Source organism: Papio anubis, chromosome 13 (assembly GCF_008728515.1).
Source record: "Papio anubis isolate 15944 chromosome 13, Panubis1.0, whole genome shotgun sequence".
In the NCBI taxonomy this organism is placed as follows: Eukaryota; Metazoa; Chordata; class Mammalia; order Primates; family Cercopithecidae; genus Papio; species Papio anubis.
The window spans coordinates 7,773,819-7,797,524 of NC_044988.1; the positions used below are offsets into that span (position 1 = coordinate 7,773,819).

The 23,706-nt window shown below is 44.7% G+C and overlaps 1 pseudogene; it reads left to right on the forward strand.

The window, feature by feature from the left end:
• Nucleotides 1-714: 714 nt before the first annotated feature.
• Nucleotides 715-20,028, forward strand: LOC100999043 (annotated as a pseudogene).
• Nucleotides 20,029-23,706: the final 3,678 nt, after the last annotated feature.

Consider the following 23,706-nt stretch of genomic DNA (forward strand, 5'->3'; position numbering starts at 1 on the left):
TCCCATCTGGGTCACCATCAAATGAAGAGGAGCTGGGCCGGAGCGTGTTTCTATGGAAGCTCCTCGCGGGGCTGTAGGGCCTTTCTCCTCTAAACTCCTGTGCTTTCTGTCATTGTCACTGGCCAGCGAGAAAGCAATGTGCATTGCCTTTTAAGTCTGTTTTTATGAACTCCCATTGATTGGGGGAAGCCAGCTGAGTAAGTGGCACCGCTCTCCCCTCTCACCTGTGGACAGGTGAGCGTGCAGCCGCACTCTTTCAGGGCTCCACTGCCAGCGGCCCTGATGTAACCTCTCTGCTGGTGGTGGGGGGTAATTATTACTGTGCTGGTATCACTTCTTTGGAAAGGGCAATGGAAAAATCTGGCCCCAATCCTTTAGCCTGGGGCATCTGATAAGAAGGTTCTGGGAGAGGTTGATAATGAAGTTCTTCCAGATAGAAATGCGGTTTACAGTTTACGAACAAACAAGGTGTTGGAAGAAAGGAAGGACACACCCACAAACGCCTAGGTGCCCTTGTGGCCTGGAGGGGTTACAGTGCCCCAGAGCACTTTGCTTACTGCTGTATGGGTTTCTGGGAGCCCCACTTCCTCCTCTATAAAATGGCCACATTGCCTTACATATCCCAAGAGCGTTAGGAGAATTAAGTGAGATCATGTGTCTGGGAAGACTTTGTAAGCTAAAGCCGTGGGTGTGGTGTCTGCTGATGCTGCTGGCATGGACAGTGTTCTCTGGGAACCACCGCTGCTCCAGCATCCCCTCATCTGGGCTGAAGCCTGCTCTTTCCTCCTCGCCTTCCAACAGCCCCTCAGAGCTCAGCCTGCAACGCAGGGAATCTGGCATTTCTGCCAGTTGGAAGGCACAGTGCATGAGCGCCCACCCCCCGCCAGCGCCCTATGCCAGCGGCCCCCTACTCCATCGCCCCGTCTTGCAGGAGTTATTCTGCAGGCTCCTGGCTGCTGGCTTGGCCCCTTGGCCTTGTGGAAAGTGAGACAGCATAAGCCGTGGCGGCTCTGCAGAGCTGGGGTGTCAACACTTAACTATTCTAATAGGAACACTGAGAAATTTGCCCTGGGTGGCCTCTCGGTTCCATCCCTGGTGTGCATTTGTTTATTTTGGAGCCTGGGAGACAGCAAGCGCTGAGCTCGTTCACCCACATTCTGGGCCTGGGCACATTGTACCAATGTTACCCTTCACCTCGGAACAAGCCTGCTGGTGCCAGTGTTCCTTTGGTTTAGCCCTGGGGACGCAGCACGTCCCCATTAGCTGGACACAAAACCAAGGCTTGAAAGAGGGAACCGCCTTACTCTGCAATGCTTCTTGGCTGCTCCCTAGTGAACCTGACCTTTTTCCTTACTTATTTGTGTCACAATCTATACATATCTGGTTTCCTCTTACTCCAGGGTCAGGCTGCAGGTGAGATGCCTTGGCTTGAACACGTATAGATACACTGAATGCGTTTGTTAGACTCTAGACACTATTTATCACTAAAGATAACTTGTTCTCCCAGAAAGGCAGCTCTTGACTTCTCGTCGCCCTCTGAGGGGCTGCCAGGCATGCCAAGACATTCGGGTGTGCCGCCAGGGTTTCTTTTCAAGACAGACACCTGTCTACAGAACTGTGGTTACTCAACTTCTCCACCCCGTCAGGAGCCAAAGAACAGTTCCCATAACTTCAAGTTCAGGAGACCAACAAGGCATCTAGACTTCTGGAAAAACTACCTGGGTTTGCATCGCTGGAGGGATTCGCATCTCCTCTAAGTGCTATCTTCAACCATACAACTCTCCGGCGCAGACCATGCCGTCTTCCCTGCTCGACCAGGGAAAAGCAATCGTCTGGAAGGCACTGCACCTGTTTGGAGCCATGGTTGATATAAAATGAGGTGCAGGAGAGTTTCTCTCCTCTGAGGTGTCTTTCCTGGGGTGTAGGTAACTGTGTGGCCCCAGTGCACACACAGGCCAGTTTGTAAACCGTGTGAGCTCTTTGGAACTAATCACACTGAACTTGTTTGCATGTTGAACAGAAAAAGATAGTTTTCTTCCCCTCTTGTTCAGTTTTTTTCCTACACATTCAAACAATAATAATATATTAATAGTAATGGTGTTTGTGTGACCTAACTCCAGCAAACAAACTCAAGCAAAGGGCAGAAAGGTGGACAGGTGTACCCCAAGCTCACCGGCCGAGCAACTGCTGCCTTCCCCAGGGCTGCTCCAGGACGTCCTCTGACTCAGCGAGGCGGCAGCGTCCTGAGTCACAGCCGCCCTGGGGAGCTCGCACCTATCCAAGGTTTGGAGGGCATCTGCAGGTTTGACTTTTTCGGAGACATCCCTGTTCAATGTTAAACAGGCTCCACATAAGAAAACCAACGGTGTGCAGAATGTAGTCCTCACTGTCAGTAATAATTGCTACCAAAACAGAGAGAGGTGTCAGTGCCACATTTCCTGAGAGTTTACTAAGATCAGAATTGTCTTTGTGCAACACTTCTCTGCGAGTGTCCACAGGCAGTGGGACAGAGCTGGGGAGGAAGACCTCGGGGCAGGTGCTGGGTAGCACCTGTCAGACTTGTGTCTCAGCGGCGACAGAGCGGCAGCCGGCGCGGTTTACTGTCGCGGGCAGAGAGGAGCTGTTCACGGCTTGCTAGCTTAGTAATTTGTAGATAATGAGCTCCTGGTAGAAGCCTGTGGGTTTCAGAGCATATGCTCCAACAGATGGGCTGGCCTCGGCAAGGGTGGGGGTGCACTTGGACTTGTCAATCACTGACTTCCAGCTTCTGGGAGGGAACAAGCCCGGGAGAAGGCAAGGTTAGCTGCAGAGGCACAGTTCCACACAGGTTGGCCATGGCCCACAGTGATCCCCTAACCTTGCAGGAGCTCCTGGAGCCCCAGGCTCGGCTTCAGATCAGTCTCAAGTCATTTCATGAGGGGAAAACTCTCCACTAGATCGATGGTTCTCCAAGTGGGTCCCCAGATGGGGAGCAGCCCCAGGAAACTGGTCAGATATGTGAATTCTAGCCACTCCATGCCTGGTGGGTGGGCAACTCGGGTAGGTCCCTCAATCTGTGTTGGAGCAAACCTCTCAGAGGATTCCCAGACGAGCTGAGGTTTCAGAAACACCGAACAAGCTCATTATCCACATAAGGACCAGAAGTGTGTGATTTCCTCCTTTCCACCGTGATTTCTTAGGCCCAGTGTATTGCTGGACACAAAAAGTGATCCAAGTGGAATTTTTGGAGGGGCTGTGGGAGGAAAGGGACTCTGCAAGTCATTTCAGCTTCACTCCTCAACCTTGTTTCAGATTGAAACATTGTACTAAATTCCAGAAAGAGAACATCTGGTGATGAAGGTTATTTTCCACACTCAGGAGCAGGACCAGCACCTGCCCCTGCAAGACTCCTGGAAGAGCAGATTCTGGAGAGAAATAAAGGACTAACTTCAGCTCAGTCTTGAATTTGGGAATATTCCTTTTATTAATAAAACAAGATTAAACCTACAGTGCTATGGATTTTGCTAATTAGAAAAGGGGAGCAAAGGAAAACACACACACACACACACACAGAGACAGAAAACAAACCAAAAAACCCAAATAGTTACTGAAGAAATCGTTGCAGAATCAGTGCTCCAGGTTGGATTGGTGAGACTTTCATCACCAACCCTGCAGCATCGGAGTCCTGCAGAGGCTGTTGCAGAGGCTGCAGGCCATTCTCAGGCACAGGCTTTGGTTTAGCTCTGGGAATGCAGCATGTCCCCATTAGCTGGACAGAAAACCAAGGCTTGAAAGAGGGGCTGCCTTGTTCTGCAATGCTTCTTGGCTGCTTCCAAGTGAACCTGGCCTTTTCCCTTACTTATGTCAGGGTCTAGTGGAGACCCTGAGCCAACCCAGCATCAGGAAGCTCGTGCTACCCGCCCCCCTGCCGCACGACCCCACCCCAAGCAGGGGACATGCCCACTGCCTTGGAAGTCGAGAGGGGGACAAGAATGACATGGCGCTATATGCCAAATTGGCTTTTATTAGGTGAAGTGTTTCTCCAAGTCACTTACACTGACTGAGCTTTTAGTTTCTTCATCTGTAAAATGGAGCTATTAATACCGCTTTCAAATACATTTTGCAGGTGTTAAATGAGACGTGCTGCAGGTAGCATCTGGCCCAGGCTGATGCTGCAGTTTTGAGAATGTGGGTTGCCACCCATTAGTGGAAAGGAAAATCAATCCAGTAAGTGATGGTTCGAATTGACTTGTTGTTGTTGATTCTAAATGATTTACTGGAGGTTTGTATTTAAATCTTCTGAGTCATATTTGATGTTAACTTTGTTATAGTTTTTCTTTATCATACATAGTGAGGGTACGCTTTTCACGACACTTTTGTTTCTGTTGTATCTCAGACACAAATGTATTTCTTACTTGGGGTTGTAGACCCAAAAAATGGAAAAATATTGTATTAGGTGGACAATAAATATCTGTCTCTTTCCTCCTTCCTTCTTTGTCCTTTCATCTGTCCCTTAGAAAGTCAGGGCGACCACCTCTGTCCTTCTGGCATCAGTGTTAATGGTGGATACAGTGAAATAGAAGGAGGAGTCATCTTCGTTGGGTCAGGGTGTAGATCATTACCTTAGCATGTGGCGTGGCTGCTTCTCAGCTCTATGGAAGGGAAGTGGTGGGCCAGCACACCACATGTACTCAACCAGCCCCTGAAGGGCCAGTGGGACCACAGGAGGCCCCAGAGCGAGGAACTGGGAGTGCTAGTGGACTACTCATGGATAAAGAAGAGGGACTGGGGTACCCGCCTTACTTACTTTCTTGCCATAATGTTCTATCATGCAGGTAGTTAGAAAAGAGTCTAAAACTCAGAAGACATCAGGAAGTAGTGCTGTGTGAGTGTGTGTGTGTGTGTGTGTGTGTGTGAGAGAGAGAGAGAGACATGTGAGAGGTGTGAGTGTATGAAGGAGGCCAGGGAATTCTTAGCTAGGACTGCATGGGGAATTGTCAACTAGTGCTGCATCACCTGTCTTAATATTTGAAGAAAAAGCGAATATGAGTGACCTGAACAGACCAAAATGGGAATGAATGGCTGGGTGATAGCCTGAGATGAAGGGTCACTGGGCTGCAGGGACAAGAGCCCATCTAATTAACTGAAGACCCTCTGTTGCCAACACTGTCAGAAATAGTGACTGCCCCGGGTGGTGGCTTCAGTCCCTCCCCCACCCCAGCCCCGCACAGCTGGGGACGCAGGCCCAGCTGTCACAGCACACTGGCCCTCATTCCACTGAACAATGACCTTGACTCCTGGGAGCAGGAGCCACAAAGATTTAATACATGTCCCACCCTCCTCTTGGTGGGCCGGCAGCCGTCCAGCACGGACATACTGCAGGAGCTGCCACTCCCTCCTCTTCACTTCCCGGGAAGTCATCCCTCTCCCGGTGGTACGGTGGAGTCAGTTGGGCTTGGAGCCATGAACAGACCATGGTCATTTAAGCAGAAGCTCCCTCCCTGCTCCTCCGCTGCTGGTCCATGCTGCAACTTCCCAGGCCTTACTCCTGAGAACTAGGACCATCTATCTGGCCTGAGATGCTGGAAGGGAAGCCTGCTTTCCAGAGAATGCAGCTGGTGCCTGACTTTGGCCAGCTCCCCTGGGCTGGGCTGCCAGGCAAGACAGCATCCAGGTGAGCAGCTAAGCAGCTGCTTCTGTAGCCCCTTGCTCGCAGCTCAGGGCAAGCTGTGTTTTACGACTGCTGTGGAAACCTAGCACCTTGAAGATGGTGGCAGGAGACCTGCTAAGATGTTCCTCTGCCCTCCAGGGCGATGCTTTTCAGACGCTTGGGGTTTCTCCCTTCTACCAGAAGCCTGGGGGAAGCAGGATGTCTGGACAGAGGGGGAAATACATATCTCGCTTTCCTTTTCCTTTTATTCTGTTTTTTTCTTTTGGCAGTTGGAGTTCAAAAGAAATAAACTGATGTTTATCTGAAGACGAAAGATCTTACCCAATACATTTTCATTGCAAAGGCATTCTTAGAAATATTTTGGGAAGAAACTTGCTAAACTGTGATGAACTTACATTAAGCATTTAAAAAATGGTCTGAATAAGTTAGAGTCACATCTTACAACTTGCATTTTCCTTTTCTCATCCCATCAGAGTATATGTTAGCTGAACTAGCAATTGACTTAGACTTTGAGATGGGAGTTAAGCTAAAACCAAACTTTGCTTTCGGGGCTGCAGGTGACACACTGATATTATGACTACTTTCTGACACCCCATTGTCAAAATTCCTTCAGTTTAAACATTCAACTCCACTTTTATCTTTAAAAATGAATCTGGCCAGGCGTGGTGGCTCACACCTGTAATCCCAGCACTTTGGGAGGCCAAGGCAGGCAGATCATGAGGTCAGGAGATGGAGACCATCCTGGCTAACACGGTGAAACCCTGTCTCTACCAAAAATACAAAAAACTAGCCAGGCACCATGGCGAGCACCTGTAGTCCCAGCTGCTTGGGAAGTTGAGGCAGGAGAACGGAGTGAACCTGGGAGGCGGAGCTTGTGGTGAGCCGAGATCTCACCACTGCACTCCAGCCTGGGCGACAGAGTGAGGCTCCATCTCAAAAAAAAAAAAAAAAATCTTAATTTTTTTGTATGGCACCCACGAACACTTCATTGTGAATTCATCCATTCCAAAAATATGAATGGAGTGGTGTTAAGCCTTGTAATTCCAGCAACCTCCCTCTTTAGCAGTGTGATGAAAACATTAGGACATGGGCTTACAGTCTTGGTGGTACATCAGAACCACCTAGAAAGCCACCTAAAATTCCCAATGTTTAGGTAATCTTACCTCTGGGTATTGTCCTAAATAATTTTTTTTTGAGATGGAGTTTTGCACATGTCACCCAGGCTGGAGCACAATGTCACTATCTCGGCCCACTGCAACCTCTGCTTCCCAGGTTCTAGTGATTCTCCTGCCTCAGCCTCCCGAGTAGCTGGGGTTATAGGCACCCACCACCACGCCTGGCTAATTTTCGTAGTTTTGGTAGAGACGGGGTTTCACCACCATTGGTCAGGCTGGTCTCAAACTCCTGAACTCAGGTGATCTGCCTGCCTTGGCCTCCCAAAGTGCTGGGATTACAGGCGTGAGCCACTGTGCTCAGCCTGCCCTAAATAATTGAAAGCAGGGACTTGAACAAATATTTGTACACCCATGTTCATAGCAGCATTATTTACAATGAACAAAAGGTGAATACGACTCAGGTGTCCATAGATCAATGAATGGATAAACAAAACGTGCTCTGTCCATACGATCAAAAGTTAGTCAACCTTAAAAAGGAAGGAAATGCTGACACATCCTACAACATGGATGATCCTTGAGGACATGGTGCTAAATGAAATAAACCAGTCACAAAGAGACAAATACTGTGTGATTTTACTCATGAGCTACCTAAAGCAATCAAATCTACAGAGACAGAAGGTATAATGGAGGCTGCCAGGGTCTAGGGGGAGAGGAAGATCAGCATTTGTGGTTTAATGGGTATAGACTGTCCAATGGGTATAGAGTTTAGTTTTGCAAGATAAAAATTGTTCCAGAGACGGATTGTGCTGACAGTTTCACAACAATGTGAACGCACTTAAAGTCACTGAACTGTGCACCTAAAAATAGTTAAAATGGCAAATTTTATGTTATGTTTATTTTACCACAATTTTTGAAAACCTAATGTTTAGTCCCTACCCCAGATTAATTGGATTCCTGGAAACAGATCCCAGGTACCAGGCTCCGCTGTACAGCCCAGATGGGGAGCTAGTGCCTCAGGTGATTTCACAGCCATGAGAGGTCAGCGGGTTTCCATTGGGGCTTCAGTGGAGTTGAGGAGGCTTGCCTTGAAGAAACTGATATGCTGCAAATAAGTAAAACAGAGAAATTCCGACCGGTTCTCCAGATTACTCGTGGAAGTATTAATGTCTCCTTTGGGAATCCACTTCTGAATTTACATGGATATTCACCCTCAGTTACCCATGGTCACTTGATTTAATGAATGTGTGTTGAGAACCATGATGTTCCCACAAATATCCCTGTCTGCATCCTAGTCAGGGAGATAGAGTTTAATATCTATGCAAAATGTACACAGTACACCAAAAGGTGGTAATGTTAATGAAAAACATTGAGGAAGTTGAAGGGAATTAAGAATGGGAAGATAGGGTGGTAGAATGAGGCGGTTATTTGGAGGTTATTATTTTTAAATGGTCTATTTTGACTGGATACTGTGAGGCTAAAGACAAGAGGTTTTAATTACATAAGGACTGTACTCTAGTGAATACATTTGTTTCTCACGGGAGTAGAGATTAGCAATTCTGAAACAACTTTACCTGTGTACTAGAATTAAACAGATCAGCAAATAAATGATAGATGATGAGACCCAGGATTCTCACTCACAGAGAAAGAAGTTACAAGTAAGCAAGAGGGGAAAAAAATGCTAGAATAGACTCTATTCTTCTGGTTTGTAGTTGGAGATATCAATATGAATTCTATTTATTTTAATGTGTGCACAAAGGAATATGCAGAAATAAACACATATGTATGTTTACACATGGGTTAATACACATACACTTTTTTTTTTCTATTTCTGCCTGCTGAGAGGACCTAGAAACTGTGACATCCTAGTAGCAATAAGCACACACACCAGCACCTAGAATTTGGTGTCTAAAATCATTCTCCAATAAAAAGAACCAGGACTCCACAGACAATGTCTGATGCTAGGGCTGGGGAAGGGAAAACAGAAGGTGAGCTTGGAGCCTCTTATTGTGCCAGAAAGTGAGAAAGTGATTTAAAAACAATTGGAGGTTGGAGGTGGTCATAAGAGTATTTCAAAAGGAACAAAACTGAAGGAGCTACCAATGGTCATAGCTGCAACAACTTTAGCAAGAGCTGACGAGTTGATGGGTGCAGCACAGCAACATGGCACAAGTATACATATGTAACAAACCTGCACGTTATGCACATGTACCCTAGAACTTAAAGTATAATAATAATAAAAAAAACAAAAAAAGAAATGACTATTGTATTTGATTGTAACCTAAAGAATAAAATAAATAGCCATGAGTTCATGTTGATATAAATAAATGACTACATAAATAAGATAGGAGAGAAGAAACACATTTTTCCTGTTGAATGATTCCAATTAATAAATGCAAGAGGACTGAGAGAAATGGAAATCACCGTGAGAATCCCACAGCAATAACTGCTGCAGGCAAGACCCACTGATAAATGCTTGATATTTCCATAGTCTCAAAGCATTTACCCCCAAATATTTCCTAATTACTGTGGTAGTTTAAAACTATTTCCACAAATACTTTAGCATTCTTCTTTCCTGGAACTGAAACTTAGTTGCCCTCTCCTGAGCAACAAAGCATGGTATGGGAAAAATAGTGACTTTTCAGTGGAGAAAACTGACTGACACCACCTTAACCAAGTTATGAGGGTGAACAGGCAAACAAGTGAAGGGGTGAACATGATATTAACATCACAGATGGTTGATATCACTCCCCCCCTCATCTGTGATGAAATGAGGCAGACACAGCCCCCCTATGGAATTCTCCCTCAAGATTCACAACTTCTGTGGCACCAGGAGAAAACAACAGACAACCCCAATATGAGGGAAATTCTACAAAATACTTGATGAGTATTATTCAAAAGTATCAAGGTCATAACAAACCCTGAGGGACTGTCACCAATTCCAAGTGACTAAAGAGACATGACGACTAAATATGGTGTAATATTCTGGATGGGAACCTGGAAGAGGAAAAGGCCAGAGTGAAAATCTGGTGAAATCTGAATAGTCTGTAGTTTAGTGAATTGTGTTGTACCAATGATGAGTGCACCATGGTTTTCTGAGATATTGACATTAGAGGGAGCCTGGGGAAGGACCAGAAATTCTCGGCACTACCTTGTAACCCTTTTGTAAATTTGAAATTATTTCAAAACAAAAAAGCTACCTAAAAAGAGAAGGAACCACTGGCCTTACAGAGGTTTTGACAAGTAATAAAAAGTAATTGCTTGCATGTAGCCGGACTTCCGCACGAGAAAGCCCGAAGACTGGTTCCAGATGCTCCTCTGTGAGACCAGGCCGGCCTGACCCCTTCTCTGTGGCTCCGTGACAAAGGCTGACAACTGTCCCTCTGGTGATGGGTGAGAGAAAATGAGGGCAGAGGGACAAGTTTCTTTCCACCACAAAGCTGAATCAGGGCTGGACCACGGCCCCCTCCACAGTAGTGAGTTTCAATAGGACAAATGTGATCTGTAGACATTTTCTTGGCTGGAAAAGAATCAGGTCCGACTGGAGGCATCTGTCAACTTGAGCTGGATACAGATCAAAACGGGATGGTTGTGGACTCCTGAAACTGCTGTTGGGGTCTTCAGTTTAGTCTTGGTGTCTTCATGTTTTTTTCCTTCTGATTTCATCTTCACATCTCAGGCCAAGCAATCCATCCCCAGCAAGTAGCAGATGCACCCTGCTGGCTAGTAGAGAGACGCCCTTACTCATCAAGACAAAAACCAAACTGCAGGAGAGGACGGCTGCCATCTTGACATAAGCATTGTTTTAAGTTTGACCATCAGTTTCATCTACATGAATTTCATGTAGAAATAACCTTGTAGAAGTCTACAGGGGCACAGGAGGGCAGTCAGGGTTGGGGAAGGGAAGAGACAGCTCTGATGACCTGAAAAAAGATCCACTGGTAGGCCGGGCGTGGTGGATCACATCTGTAATCCCAACACTTTTGGAGGTCGAGGCAGGTGGATCCCAAGGTCAGGAGATTGAGACCATCTTGGCTAACATGGTGAAACCCCGTCTCTACCAAAAATACAAAAAATTAACTGGGTGTGGTGGCACCCGCCTGTAGTCCCAGCTACTCAGGATGCTGAGGCAGCAGAATAGCTTGAACCCAGGAGGCAGAGGTCACAGTGAGCCAAGATCGCACCGCTGCACTCCAGCCTGAGCAACAGAGCCAGACTCTGTCTCAAAAAAGAAAAAAAAAAATTCAGTGGTGATTCTAGGATTTATCTAGATTCCCTCCAGTCCCTCTTTCCTCTTCCTCCCAAAAGAATACGGAATGAATAGTTGTATGAGTTGAGCCCATACAAAGTGTAAACAGTCATTGACATCATATCTGTAATGGAAAAGATGCAGGAACACAGGAGACCTGGCTCTGGTTTGAGCTTTACTGCAAACTGTGTCTCTGGATAAAGACCTCAACTTTTCTAGGTCTCATTTTCTCACCTATTAGCCAGTGGGGTTGAACAATGGTAACTTCTGGGGCTTTTCTCCTGGTATCTCAGGTATAATTTTAGGAACCAGTGATAGGACTCAGTGAAGTTTTAAGTAGAAAATTAATGAGTATTACAGACTCCATCTAGCCCATGGTATCTCAACTTGTTCACACACACTGCACAGTATGCACAAAAATAGAGGTGAGTTAATGCAAGTACTCTCTTTAGAATTTCTCAGTAAGCCCAAGATGAAAGTTGGCAGAACATTTATAAAATCTTTCCATATGATGCCAAGAGCCCTCCCTCCCTCCTTTCCTTCCTACCTTCCTACATTCCTTCCTTCCTTTTTTCCTCCCTCCCTCCCTCCCTCCTTCCCTTCCTTCCTTCCTTCCTTTCTTCCTTCTTTCTTTCCTTCCTTTCTTCCTTCCCTCCTTTTCTTTGTTTGTCTCTCCTTCCTTCCTTCCTCCCTCCCTCCCTCCCTTCCTTCCTTCCTTCCTTCCTCCTTCCTTCCTCCCTCTCTCTCTCTTTCTCTCTTTCTCTCTTCCTTTTCTGAGATGCAGTCTTGCTCTGTTGCCCAGGCTGGAGGGCAGTAGCTCAATCTTACCTCACTGCAACCTCTGCCTCCTGAGTTCAAACAATTCTGTTGCCCTAGCCTCCCAAGTAGCTAGGATTACAGGCTTGCCTCACCATGTCCCACTAATTTTTGTATTTTTAGTAGAAACAAGGTTTCTACTAAAAATTGGCCCAGGCTGGTCTCGATCTCCTGGCTTCATGTGATCTACTTGCCTCCATCTCCCAAAGTGCTGGGATTACAGGTGTCCATCGTGCCCAGCCAGTCTTGCCTTTCATAACAAGGAAATATATGTGGGGTGTGTGTGTGTGTGTGAATGTGTTAATCAAGTAGGTCAGTTTATTGCTCTCTGACAACCTCCTAGAACTGACTCTTACATAAGCAATGTTGAATCCTCTAGGTTCAAAGAACATAATTCTAAATCTGAATGATTAATTTTGGTCTCCTTTCTTTTCTAAGACAAGAGACAGCCCTCTAATTATAGCATACCACAATAAGAAAATCAGCCTAATTAATTTAGTTGAAAATTAATTACTTTTCTTTACCCAGGACAGCTAATGAAAGGCTTTGCTCTCTAAAGACCACCCTTCCCAGCCTGACTGAGGACTCTAGGGACAGGATGAGGAGGCACACCCCGCTGGGCCAGGCTGCCACCCCAGTACCATATGGGCTAGAATGACTTATGGGGTAAAGAGAGATGAAGCACAGGAGCCCATCACAGAATGCATGACTGGGTCCTGCTGGGCCGTTGAGCAATAGTGTGCTTGCTGTGTGTGCAAAGCGGCAAGGCAAGAGGAAGCTTGGCTGAAATCAGCACAAAATGCAAAAACACTTCCTTAGTGACCTGGCTTACCCTCATCAACATGTGAATTCTTAGTGTTAGCGAAGGGTTCCAGGGTGCTCTCAAACATCAAACACTGCACAGATACCAAACCCACACTTTGACAAATGTTAAGGAGAAACAAACAAAAACCACTTGCTCATAAAACACAGATGGATTGAAAAGACTAAGAGGAAAATAATCTGGGCAAAATAAAATTGGAGTTAGTAAACACAGCACATGCAAAAACTGTTTGAGACACTGGAAACAAAAATGCTAGGGTCAGATCACCCAGCCCTGTTGTTAAACCTCTTATCTCCACCACGAACAGCCAATGGCAGTGCAAATTCCACATAAGGTAGCGTGCATTGCCTATTCGATAAAGGAAAGCCCAGGACGTGGGCCACTGTGGGGCAGGAAGACCCTTCAGAAGCACAGTGCATGCACACAAGGTACTTCCGGTATGCAAGGGACAGCTGTTTCCAGCTCACCATGCCTGCAACTCATTTGTGTCCACTGTATTCCTAGCAGCCTATGGCCTTTATAACTAGACCAGAGGAGGGGCTAATAAACTTCAGTCTGAAAAGAGAGTCATGTAAAACAATTGTGAGAATTGCTAGATTTGGAGATCATTCTTCAAATACATCTCTTTCAAAATATCTGTGGTATTCTTAAGCATTGTGCAATGTTTTAACATTTGAGTCTCAACTTTACAACTCACTTATTGGGAGGTCCTTGCATTTACCAATATTTTAGCCATTATGAAAATAGAATCTGGAGGGCATTTTCCTTAATGTCCTTCAAGATATTTGCTATTTTATCAATTATTTACTCAGAGTGATTACACCAAGAAATCACTGCCCTTCATCATTTTAATCCTAAATAATAACAAATGCATGGATTCACTTTGGAAGAATGTCTCAAATTTCATAGTGAAAAAACTCCAAACATACAGTCAGTAGGAATGCTAATATTTACCCTCAGCAAACCATTTGACATTCCAGATTAACTAAAATAATAAGGTGGCTTAAATTTGTAAATAATTTGATTATTTTGTGACTCTTAGGTATCAAAATTGATGTACATTTTCTCATCAGTAGTCTGAGAGCTATTTTGAAAATGAGTTCCATACAACTCACTGTACTTGCTATACACAACTCTACTTGCTACAAACTGCCCTCGATTACCACTTGTTCTATAATCCAAACTGCTCTGTCACCATCTGTCAGCAATGAGGTGGCTTGTTGAGGTTAGAGAGCAGCAGGAGGCAGGACGGTGCTTAAGATAATCTGAACCGGCCGGGCGCGGTGGCCCACGCCTGTAATCCCAGCACTTTGTAAGGCCGAGGTGGGTGGATCACTTGAGGTCAGGAGTTCAAGACCAGCCTGCCAAACGTGGTAAAACCCTGTCTTTACAAAAATACAAAAATTAGCCGGGTGTGGTGGCGCTGTAATCCCAGCTACTTGGGAGATACTTGGGAGACTGAGGCAGGAGAATCGCTTGAACCCGGGAGGCAGAGGTTGCAGTGAGCTGAGGTTTTGCCATTGCACTGGGCAACAGAGCAAGACTCTGTCTCAAAAAGAAAAAAAAAAAAGAAAGATAATCAGAACCTCCAACCCCACACCCAAAACACATTATTTTATTTCTAGTCTTCCTAATAAGTCTCAGATATTTGTCCTACTGTATAGTCTAAAATCATCTGTCTTCAAAGCCGCCCCACCTCCTTGGAAAAGAAATGTAACCAGAGACTGGGGTTCTGATTGAACTTGAGCTTGATCCTGAAGAATCCCATAAGAAAATGGATGCTACAATCCCACATTTAGGTTGATGTTGTTATCTGTTTGATCTCACTTTACAAATGCTACTTCCCACCATGCTCCTTCCTCCATTGTTTGACACATATTTCTTATACTTCAAGAGGCAGCTCAATATTCAGTTCTAGGAAAAATGGTCATGGTTCTACTATCTCATTCTAAGTTAGAATTTTTCTCATGTGCTTATATAAGGTGTGGTGCTTACCTCGATCTCAATACTTATCGTATCATTTTGGAAATGGCTATTTGTTGATTTTACCGACCAATTTCAGTGGAAGTCCAACGATACATCATTTATTTCCAGAACTTTATGCATAAATGGCACTGAGCGTGGACTGAAAGCCTTGTGAAGGCAGCCATGCTGAGTGCCTCACTCCTGCAATATCCCTACGCCTGCTCTGTCCCTTGTCGCTTGCCAGGCACTGAACACATTTTTATCCAATGAATTAATGAAGCTGCACTTAGTATAAAAAGCATAATGTACTTTATAATTGATGCTGGCATAATTACACAAATCTCTTGTAGGAAAAGATATCCTACAGCAGAGGTTGGCAAACTATAGCGCCATTGCCTGCTTTTGTATCCTCGCCAGCGAAGAACCGTTTGTGCATTTTCCAATGTTTTTTTTTTTTCAAAAAAATCTAAATGAGAATAGCATTTTATGATATGTGAGAATTACGTGGAATTCAAATTTGGTGTCGGTAAGTAAAGTTTTATTGGCACACAGAGTCTTGTTCATTCACTTGTGTACTGTTCATGGCTGCTCTCCCAGGGCAATGGCAACAACAGGGCTGAGCAGCTGTGGCCAACACCAGATGTGCGTTCTCCTTGCCTTGCACTCTGCTGCACTACAAATTGCAGGGACGGCCTTCCAGCGCTGCTTGCAATGCCATACTATGGCATTTTATTCATTTAATTTCAGTGCATCTTCTTACATCCGCCAAGAAAGGATGAGAAAAGCGGACTCCAAAAGTCACACTTTCAAGGCAGAGTGGAGTGTAGATCATTTTGTTACGAGATTAGAAGGCAAAGCATGTCTTTGCTATGCGATGATCTTATAGCTGTGCTAAAGAGTATAATACACATTGACGTCATCAGGCAGAGCACCCGGCATGGTATTCTCAACTGCAGGCAGGAAACCGATAAACTTTAAAATAGAATAATACCTTTTCCAGAAAGAACACTTGTGTGAAGAGTTGAGAACATTGAGAGGAGCCTCGAATATTAACTGAAAAGCAAGTAAAAAGTATAAAACTATTGTAAGCAATTATAAAAGGCAAAATTATAAACTATTAGACGATGATGGAAGTTATCTGTATCAGCTTGGGGATGAGAAAGCTCTTTAAACAAGACTCAAGTTTTACAAACTCATAAAAAATTTAAAATTGTCTGCTTCATTACATGAAGAACTTAGATTGTTCAGAAAATACTAGAATATCATTATAAAAGAATGCAAATTAAAATTATACCTGTTAGACTGGCAAAAATTCAAAATTTCCTATCTCACTAATAGACCAAGACTGGGAAGAAACAGGTCCTCTTTTTCACTATTGATGGGAAAATAAATTGGTCTAGCCAAGTCACCTTACAAAGTGAATTTCAAGATGTTTTCCTACATTGTCAGTACCCGCCACTGCTCCAAGTTATGGGAGTGGGAAATCGCACTGAGACCTACTGAGCCAGGCTGGGCAGGGCCCGAGGGAGCCGCATGGGGGCTGCCCCCTGTCCTAAGCCTGCCTGCCCACCTGTCACACCGCTTCTGCCTCCTGGTTCCCACCAGTCCATCCACCTCTCTGGGACCACTGGGCAGTAGCCAAGGAGGAAGCATTCCGGCCATCCACTGAGTGCTGCTGGCCACACTGCGGGCAGTGCTGGCCCAGGAGGGTAGCCTACACTGGAGGTAGTGAGTGATGTGTTGACCAGGATACTGCATTCCCCTCACCTGCCCAGAGGGAGAACCTGAAAATCATGCCACTGTCCACTGGTTGCACAGGACTCCCGGCGCAGGCTCACGCCCCAGCAGATGGGCTGGCGTGGGAAGGAGGCTGCTTCTGAGGTCGGTGCAGCTCTGTGACTCTGGAAACTACTCTTGCTGGGGGGCTGGCTGCCCAGCAGGTCTGTGCTTTGCTGGTGGATGTTTCTCCTGGGAACCCCAGCTCTCCTGCTTCTGGAAGAGCCCTCTCAGTGACACTGATTGTGAATAGAGTCCTCGGAGTCAAGGTTCTGAGTCAAAGCTGTTCTATTGGTGAGGAAGTTTCAGAACTGTCAGGCAGAACTCTTCCAGGAGCTGTGCCAGTATTCTCAGGAGTCCCAGAAGCTCTGCCAGTGGCAGTGCCAGAGGGAGACTACTCTTTCTATACAGTGTCCCTGTGTGTCACCAACAGTGTTGGGAGCAAGTTCAGCAAAACCCAAGTGTTGGAGGGTTATGGAATCCTGCAGTCTGACCCAGCTGTCAACGTCACAGTTATTGCTGTGGCCAGAAAGCCTTGCTGGCTCAACGTCACCTGGCAAGACCCCCAGTCCTGGAACTGGTATTTCTGTAGACTATGGTTTGAGTTTTGATACCTGGCTAAATAGTCAAAGATGTTCATAATGTGGGTGGCCAAGGATCTCCAACATCACTGTGCCATTCACAACACCTGGAAAGGCATGAGGCACCAGACACAGCTTCAGGCCCGGGAGGAGCTGGGGCAAGGCTTGTGAAGTGAGTGGAGCCCAGAGGTCAAGGGCACCCTTTGGGCAGACTCCAGGAGTCCTCCAGCTGAGACCACCTCCACACAAACACCTGCTAATAATAAAGATGATGATAATATTCTCCCCAGAGATTCTGCAAATGTAACAAGCTTCCTGGGTTAAAGAAGACATGGAAGTTGCAGGGTCTGAAAGAAGACAAGATCAGCCTGCAGCATGCACTGGCTGTGTTCTTTGGGGTGGCTGGTCCCAGAGAGACCTAGACCCACCCCATTACTTCTTCCTCTCATCTCCCATCAGTGTCCCCTAGCAGCCTCGAAATTGACGCCACCCTCAGCCATGGCCGACCAGATGCCAGGGACCCGTGGAGCCCTTATGACATCAGCAATAGAGACTATTTCTTCCCCATATAGCTGGCCAGGTGGCACTTGACAGGTTGGGTGTGTAAACCAGAAAAGTATCTGAGGCAGCTCCCTATCACTTTAAAAGTGTGTTTTGCCAATGTTAAGAACACGCCTCGAAGAAACAAACACGGAATCATAGAAAGACTTTGGTCTATGCCTTTTTCCAAAGATGCTTTTGAGGGTTTTTGAGTATTTAAATGAGACAATCAGGCTGGAGGGGGAAGAGGGAGGATATGGTCACATAACAGAATTCACATGTGACAAGAGAAAAGGAGCCGGCAGAGGAATAGTCCATGACATATTAATCTTGGGCTCAGTAAGTTAGCACTTTGCATAAGATAAGGTGAACACAGAGCAGCTACCTGTGGAGATGTTGAACCTTGACCTGTAGCTGTCTGCTTAGGAACAAGATGAAAGGAAGCTTCTTGCATGCCTCAGGTTTCTGCTCATGTTCTCCTTTTGGCACGGTGAACTGGGGTCCTGAGCTCTTATTTTCCTTTCACAGGTGTCAGGCATGCTGCCCCGTGTGGATGACGGAGTGCAAACAGACAGAAGTTGCCTCTCACTGCCCTGCCAGCTCATCTCAGAGGGTGGGGCCTTTGGTTTCACTGTTATGGAAGAGCCTGGCAGAATGTTCTAGACCAGATGAAAATTGGGCTGCTGCAGACATTCAGAAGGAAGAAGCGGTTGAGTTTTTAAACCTCCTTTCCCAAATGCCCTGCTCAGTTAGAGTGAGCTCAGGCCACCGTGAATCACGAGAGCCATATCAATGCTCTGGTGGACGCTCAGGCGGGCAGAGCCAGGCAGCTGGGAGGGGGGCCTCTGTGTGAAGAAGAAGCTGCTGGCTGCCTACCCCCAACACTTCTGCACAAGCTGCACCACCGGGCAGGTGGGATGGATTTCCAGCCAACGCCTCCCTCAGTCACCTTGCTCCTGGTCCACTGTGCGGTTACATCTTCCAGCTCAAATTCTGAAACCTAAGTGCCTTTGCAATTCTGTGTTTCTGGGCCTGAGGATGGCTTTTACTTAAACCACCTAGACTAGGAAAGAACCTCTTTCTGCCTTTCTTCCCCACACTTAAGAAACAACTGGGGGAGTAGGGGAGTGAATAATACAGTATCTCAGGGTCTGATGGTTTTAAATGGGGAATTATAATTAGGTCTTCATTAGCATTTTGCTAAATGTAAATAATATTAGGCATTTGCTGAATACAGAAGCAAATGTATTGGCTTTGGGTTTCAGGACTTCAGGAGGAGAGCAGAGGAAGGAGGGGAATGGGGGACAGGATCTTCATGGCCCCCTGTAATAGGGGAGGTGAGAGGGACCCCAGCCTCTGAAAACCAATGTCCTCTGTCTCCCACTTTCCCCAAAGGAGACCTGGCAGTAGGGAGGGCTTCAGCCAGCACTAAGATCAAAACTGTTGTACTTCAGCTTTGTTTTCAACTGAACCTGAGTAGCTAGGGAGGATATTCTAATATTAGGGAAAATGATGTGGAAAAATAAAAGAACCTGGCAAGAATGCATTTTGATTTGCCTTTTTAAAAGACCACCAATTTCCTTCATCTTTCTCTTGGGAAGGTGGACGATCCAGTAGTCACTGTGTCAGTATAGAAATAACTTTGTGGGGGAAGCACAGGAACCTTGTTTAGCCCAAAAGCAAGTCAAGTGAAAAAGGAGGAGGAGAAAAAATAATTTTCCCTGTTAGAGAAAAGATTCTAGTTTCATTCTGTAATTATAGTCCGCCTCTTCTCTAGGGGAAAAGCAATTGTGAACTCCCCAAGGTGGTTATGAAGGAAGAGAGTACGATTCCCTGTCCTACTGCTGAGAAGTCTCCCCCGCTCTACCAGGCAAGGTCCTAGAAATTCCCTACCCTGAAAGCTGTGAGCCCTCTGCTGTCAAAGGAGAAGTTCATTAAAAAATAAAAAAGGCCCTTACCACTATGCCTTCACCTTTTTGTTTAGGTCTTCGACTTGGATTCAGCCCAGCTAGAATGAAGCACCCATTAACTGTCCAGCCATGACACAGTGACTAACCACTTCAACTGAGTTTTCTGTCCAGGATTTGAAGATGCAGTGATATTACTGGGTACCTAGACAGTTAACCCTCAGGTATTGGGGTATCCCAGAGTGGAGATGTGATTAAAATCAGTCGTGTAACCACAGACCCAAAATTTCCCAGACCACAGAAACTTCGGAGTACTCTACCTTTTTAGAAAACCAACTACCACCACCAGACGGTGTAAAAGGATAAAAATGACCCAGTCTTATTTACTGTTTGCCAGGTTCAAGCTGTTACAATCTTCCGCAAGTAGAGATTTTCATCGCGGGGTTTGTCTGTGCATTTTACACTCTGCTGCTGCTTGAGGCAACTTATCTTAAGTTAACAAAATTCAAGCAAGCATGAGCTGATTTTTTAAAGCTAAATGAAAAATAAAGATTGGCTGGGTGAGGTGGCTCACGCCTGTCATCCCAGCACTTTGGGAGGCTGACGTGGGAGGATCACTTGAGGACAGGAGTTCAAAACTAGCCCGACTGATATAGCAAGATCTGATCTCTACAAAAAGAAAAATGCTTACAAATTAGCTGGGCATGGTAGTGTGCACTTGTAATCCCAGTTACTCTGGAGGCTGAGATGGGAGAATCAGTTGAGCCCAGGAGTTCAAGGCTACAGTGAGCCATGATTATGCCCTTACATTCCAACCTGGGCAACAGAGTGAGACCTTGTCTCAAAAAAATAAATAAGTAAATAAATACATAAATAAACATAAGCTCCCTGTTTCTAAACTCCTAAGAGATTGTTTTCTTTACTCATCTGCATTAAGAAAACTGAAGGAATTTGCTTTGAGGGTTACAAAATCTTTAGAAACTATTGGTCTCCATTTATAAAGATGAGGAGATAATCATATTATTTAGGTCCCTGGAACCAGATGTTTAATACTCTTCCCAAAACTAGAGGTGAGAACTTGTTAGGGTAATTGTGGGTTTAATATAAGCTGATATCAAAGAGATGTAGCTGTTATACATTAGCAAACATTCATGACAATAACAACACAGCAATGCAGCTAACATGTATTAGACTTTTACCCAGTGCCTCTCCCATAGCTAAGCACTTCATAGTGTGGGGAGAAGTGATTGGCTATGGTTTTATGATGCCTAAGGCTCTCCTGTATGGGCACAACCACCCCATCCTACAAACTTTCAGCTTAGTAAGATTGGCATAGATGGTATTCAGCTTTCCTTCATCTTTATAACCTGGCAGTAGTGTATTCCCACCCCCGTCGTGGGGATGATCAGTGCGTAAGCCAAGATAAAACATGAGAAGAGCATGAAAATATTGAAACAGACAAGCTGACACTTTTACATGAGCCTAATTTAATGCTCCAAATTATCCTCTAAAATCAGTACTGCTGTTATCCTCACTGGCAGTGAAACATTAGGCATTGACTCCCTCCTATGGCTCATGTTAGCACTTCTCAGTGCTGGCTCCTTTTCCTGGCATTCAGCACAGGACTTTCTTTTCTTTTCTTTTTTAATTTTTGAGGTGGAATTTCACTCTTCTCACTCAGGCTGGAGTACTATAGTGCTATCTGAGCTCACTGCAGCCTCTGCCTCCCGGGTTCAAGCAACTCTCCTGCGTCAGCCTCCTGAGTAGCTAGGATTACAGGCGCCTGCCACCACACCTGGCTAATTTTTTATATTTTTAGTAGAAACAGGGTTTCACCATGGTAACCAGGCTGGTCTCAAACTCTGACCGCAAATGATCCACCCGCCTCAGCCTCCCAAAATGTTGGAATTACAGGCATGAGCCACTGTGCCTGGCCAGGACTTTCCTAAAGCAGCACCTTCAGTGTATGTGAGATTCTTCAAATGTTCCAGAGCCGCTGCATCTGTTCTCCCCACTAGAGCAGTCCCACTTTCCCCTCAAGCCATGTCAGTAATTACATAGAACAACAGAAGTCACACAACTCCAAGACCTCCAGCATGTGAGATAAGATGCTTCAGATCAATGTTTAAGATGGTGCTTTTTCTCCAGCAATAAATTTGAGTCATTGCACATTATGAAAATATTACACTGTCTCCATCTTATTTGTTAAGAACAAAATAACCCTTCTTTTAAAGTCGTCCTCAAAATTAGGTCTACCACTTCCATTAAGAGTATAATCTTGGTATTTTATTGCCTTTTAAAGTTGCTTGTTATTCTAACTCCACCATTTTACAATTCAAAGTTGCTTCTATAAAACCAAAGGTTATCATAGGAGAGGCTTTGTGAAAGCCTCTGAAGGAGCCTGACTCCTGGTTCCCTCTATCAGGGGAAACACCAAACCTGAAAGGACACTGTGAGAATCCCTTGAGGTAACAGGTTGTGTCTTCAACCTGCTTGCGTAGGGCTGGTGACTTTGGCAACCAGGCCCTCATAGGAGGGAAACATAAAAAAGGGAGCTTTGACATTTTCCTCCTGGTACTCGGCACATCTGCCCTGGGACACAGTGCCTGTGGGACTCTGGACCCCAGCACCAGATGTCCTTCTGAGAAAAGCCCAGTGGTGGAGAGAAGTTCCAGAGGAGGGAGGGGTGGAGCCAAGAGAAGAGCTGGGGAGATAATGGAGTAGGCAGCTCCAGAAGTAATTCAGAGCAGAAGCCCCTGCTGTAAGGGTGCTTTAGGGACATTTTAACCAGCGTATCGTCCCTTTTATGTGTGTATGACCACGCCATTGCACCAGAACTCTACACATCTAAAGAAGCCTAAGTAAAAGATCTCTATCAACTATTTTAAAGTAAATATTCTAAATGATCAAAAATGCATTTGTTATAGGTAAACTGGCAGCCAGCAGCTTTTATTGTTTCTTTGTAATTCATAAAATAATGATATATCTTTTAATCAAGAACAACTTAGATTTCAGTAAATCTAATCTTTCAACACACACACACACACATTATATTACAGATATATAATGCTTACAAATCTGGGGAAGGATATTGAAGTGTTTGCCAACATATTTGAAAACTCAAATGAAATGAGTTATTTCCTGAAGATGGCTAAATTGGCAACATTAGCCTTAAGAAGTTACAGAAAGCTAGAGAGGATTTTTAAAATAGAAAAATGCAAAAGAAGAAGAGAGTCATGTGGAAGGTCTGCTTTTTAAAAGAGATCCAGCACACATGATTTTAATGTTGGCTTCTGTTTCCTCCAGATTTTCTCCAGAGAGAGGAAAGATTTCAAGTTCATTATTCTATGAGGCTATCATAATTGGAATATCAAAAGTAGACGAGAATACCACACAAAACAAAACCTGTAGACAAACTCTACTTCTTAAAATAGATGCAATAATACTACCATAGATGCAACTGCAAGAAAAAAACGGCAGTGTAGTGAAACAATCATATCTCATGACCTAAAGGACTATCTTGGGAATAGAAAGTGGTTCATCATTAGAAATTGTATTGATAAAATCCACTATATTAAGAGATTAGAACATCTTAATAAATTTCCCGAAAAGAGAGCAATGGGTAAAATTTGACATCGATTCTCACTGTGAAACAATCAAACAAGGAAGTCCAGGATAAAATAAAACCCCTGGACCCCATAAAATATACATATACCAAAATCTGCAGCAGACTTCTAATTTAATAATTATTTTTAAAAATAGTTACCACAAGTGTTTAATCTAGAAATGGGATCATATCTGTAAATTAAGAAACAGTTATGTGTGTTGGAAAGAACATACGTACCCTGATTTGCAGCCAAGATTATACTTTAACAGTTCAAGAGAATCAATTGAATATATCTTAGAATAATTTACTCAGAATAATTTACTAAGAATGTCCCATTCATGATAGCAAATAGCAAAAAATACTTAGAACACAATAGCACATGTACAAGGACCTATTATGAGAAAAAACAAAATTTTTGTGACACAACAGAGAGGAGAAAGTATATTCTTTTGGTATATTTTGGTATAAAGCATATTTTAGTATAAAGCTTCCAGTTAAAAAAAAAAATCTCTGGTAATGGCTTCATTTTCCGACGAAATGGCAGAGAAAAAAATATATGTATATATATCCCTTCTACTTCAGTAACTCACACTTTCACTCTCTCTAATGGCTGTTAAACTCATCCACCAATTTCTCTCAGTTTCAGCTGCTATATTTTTTATTTCCAGTATGTCTATTCT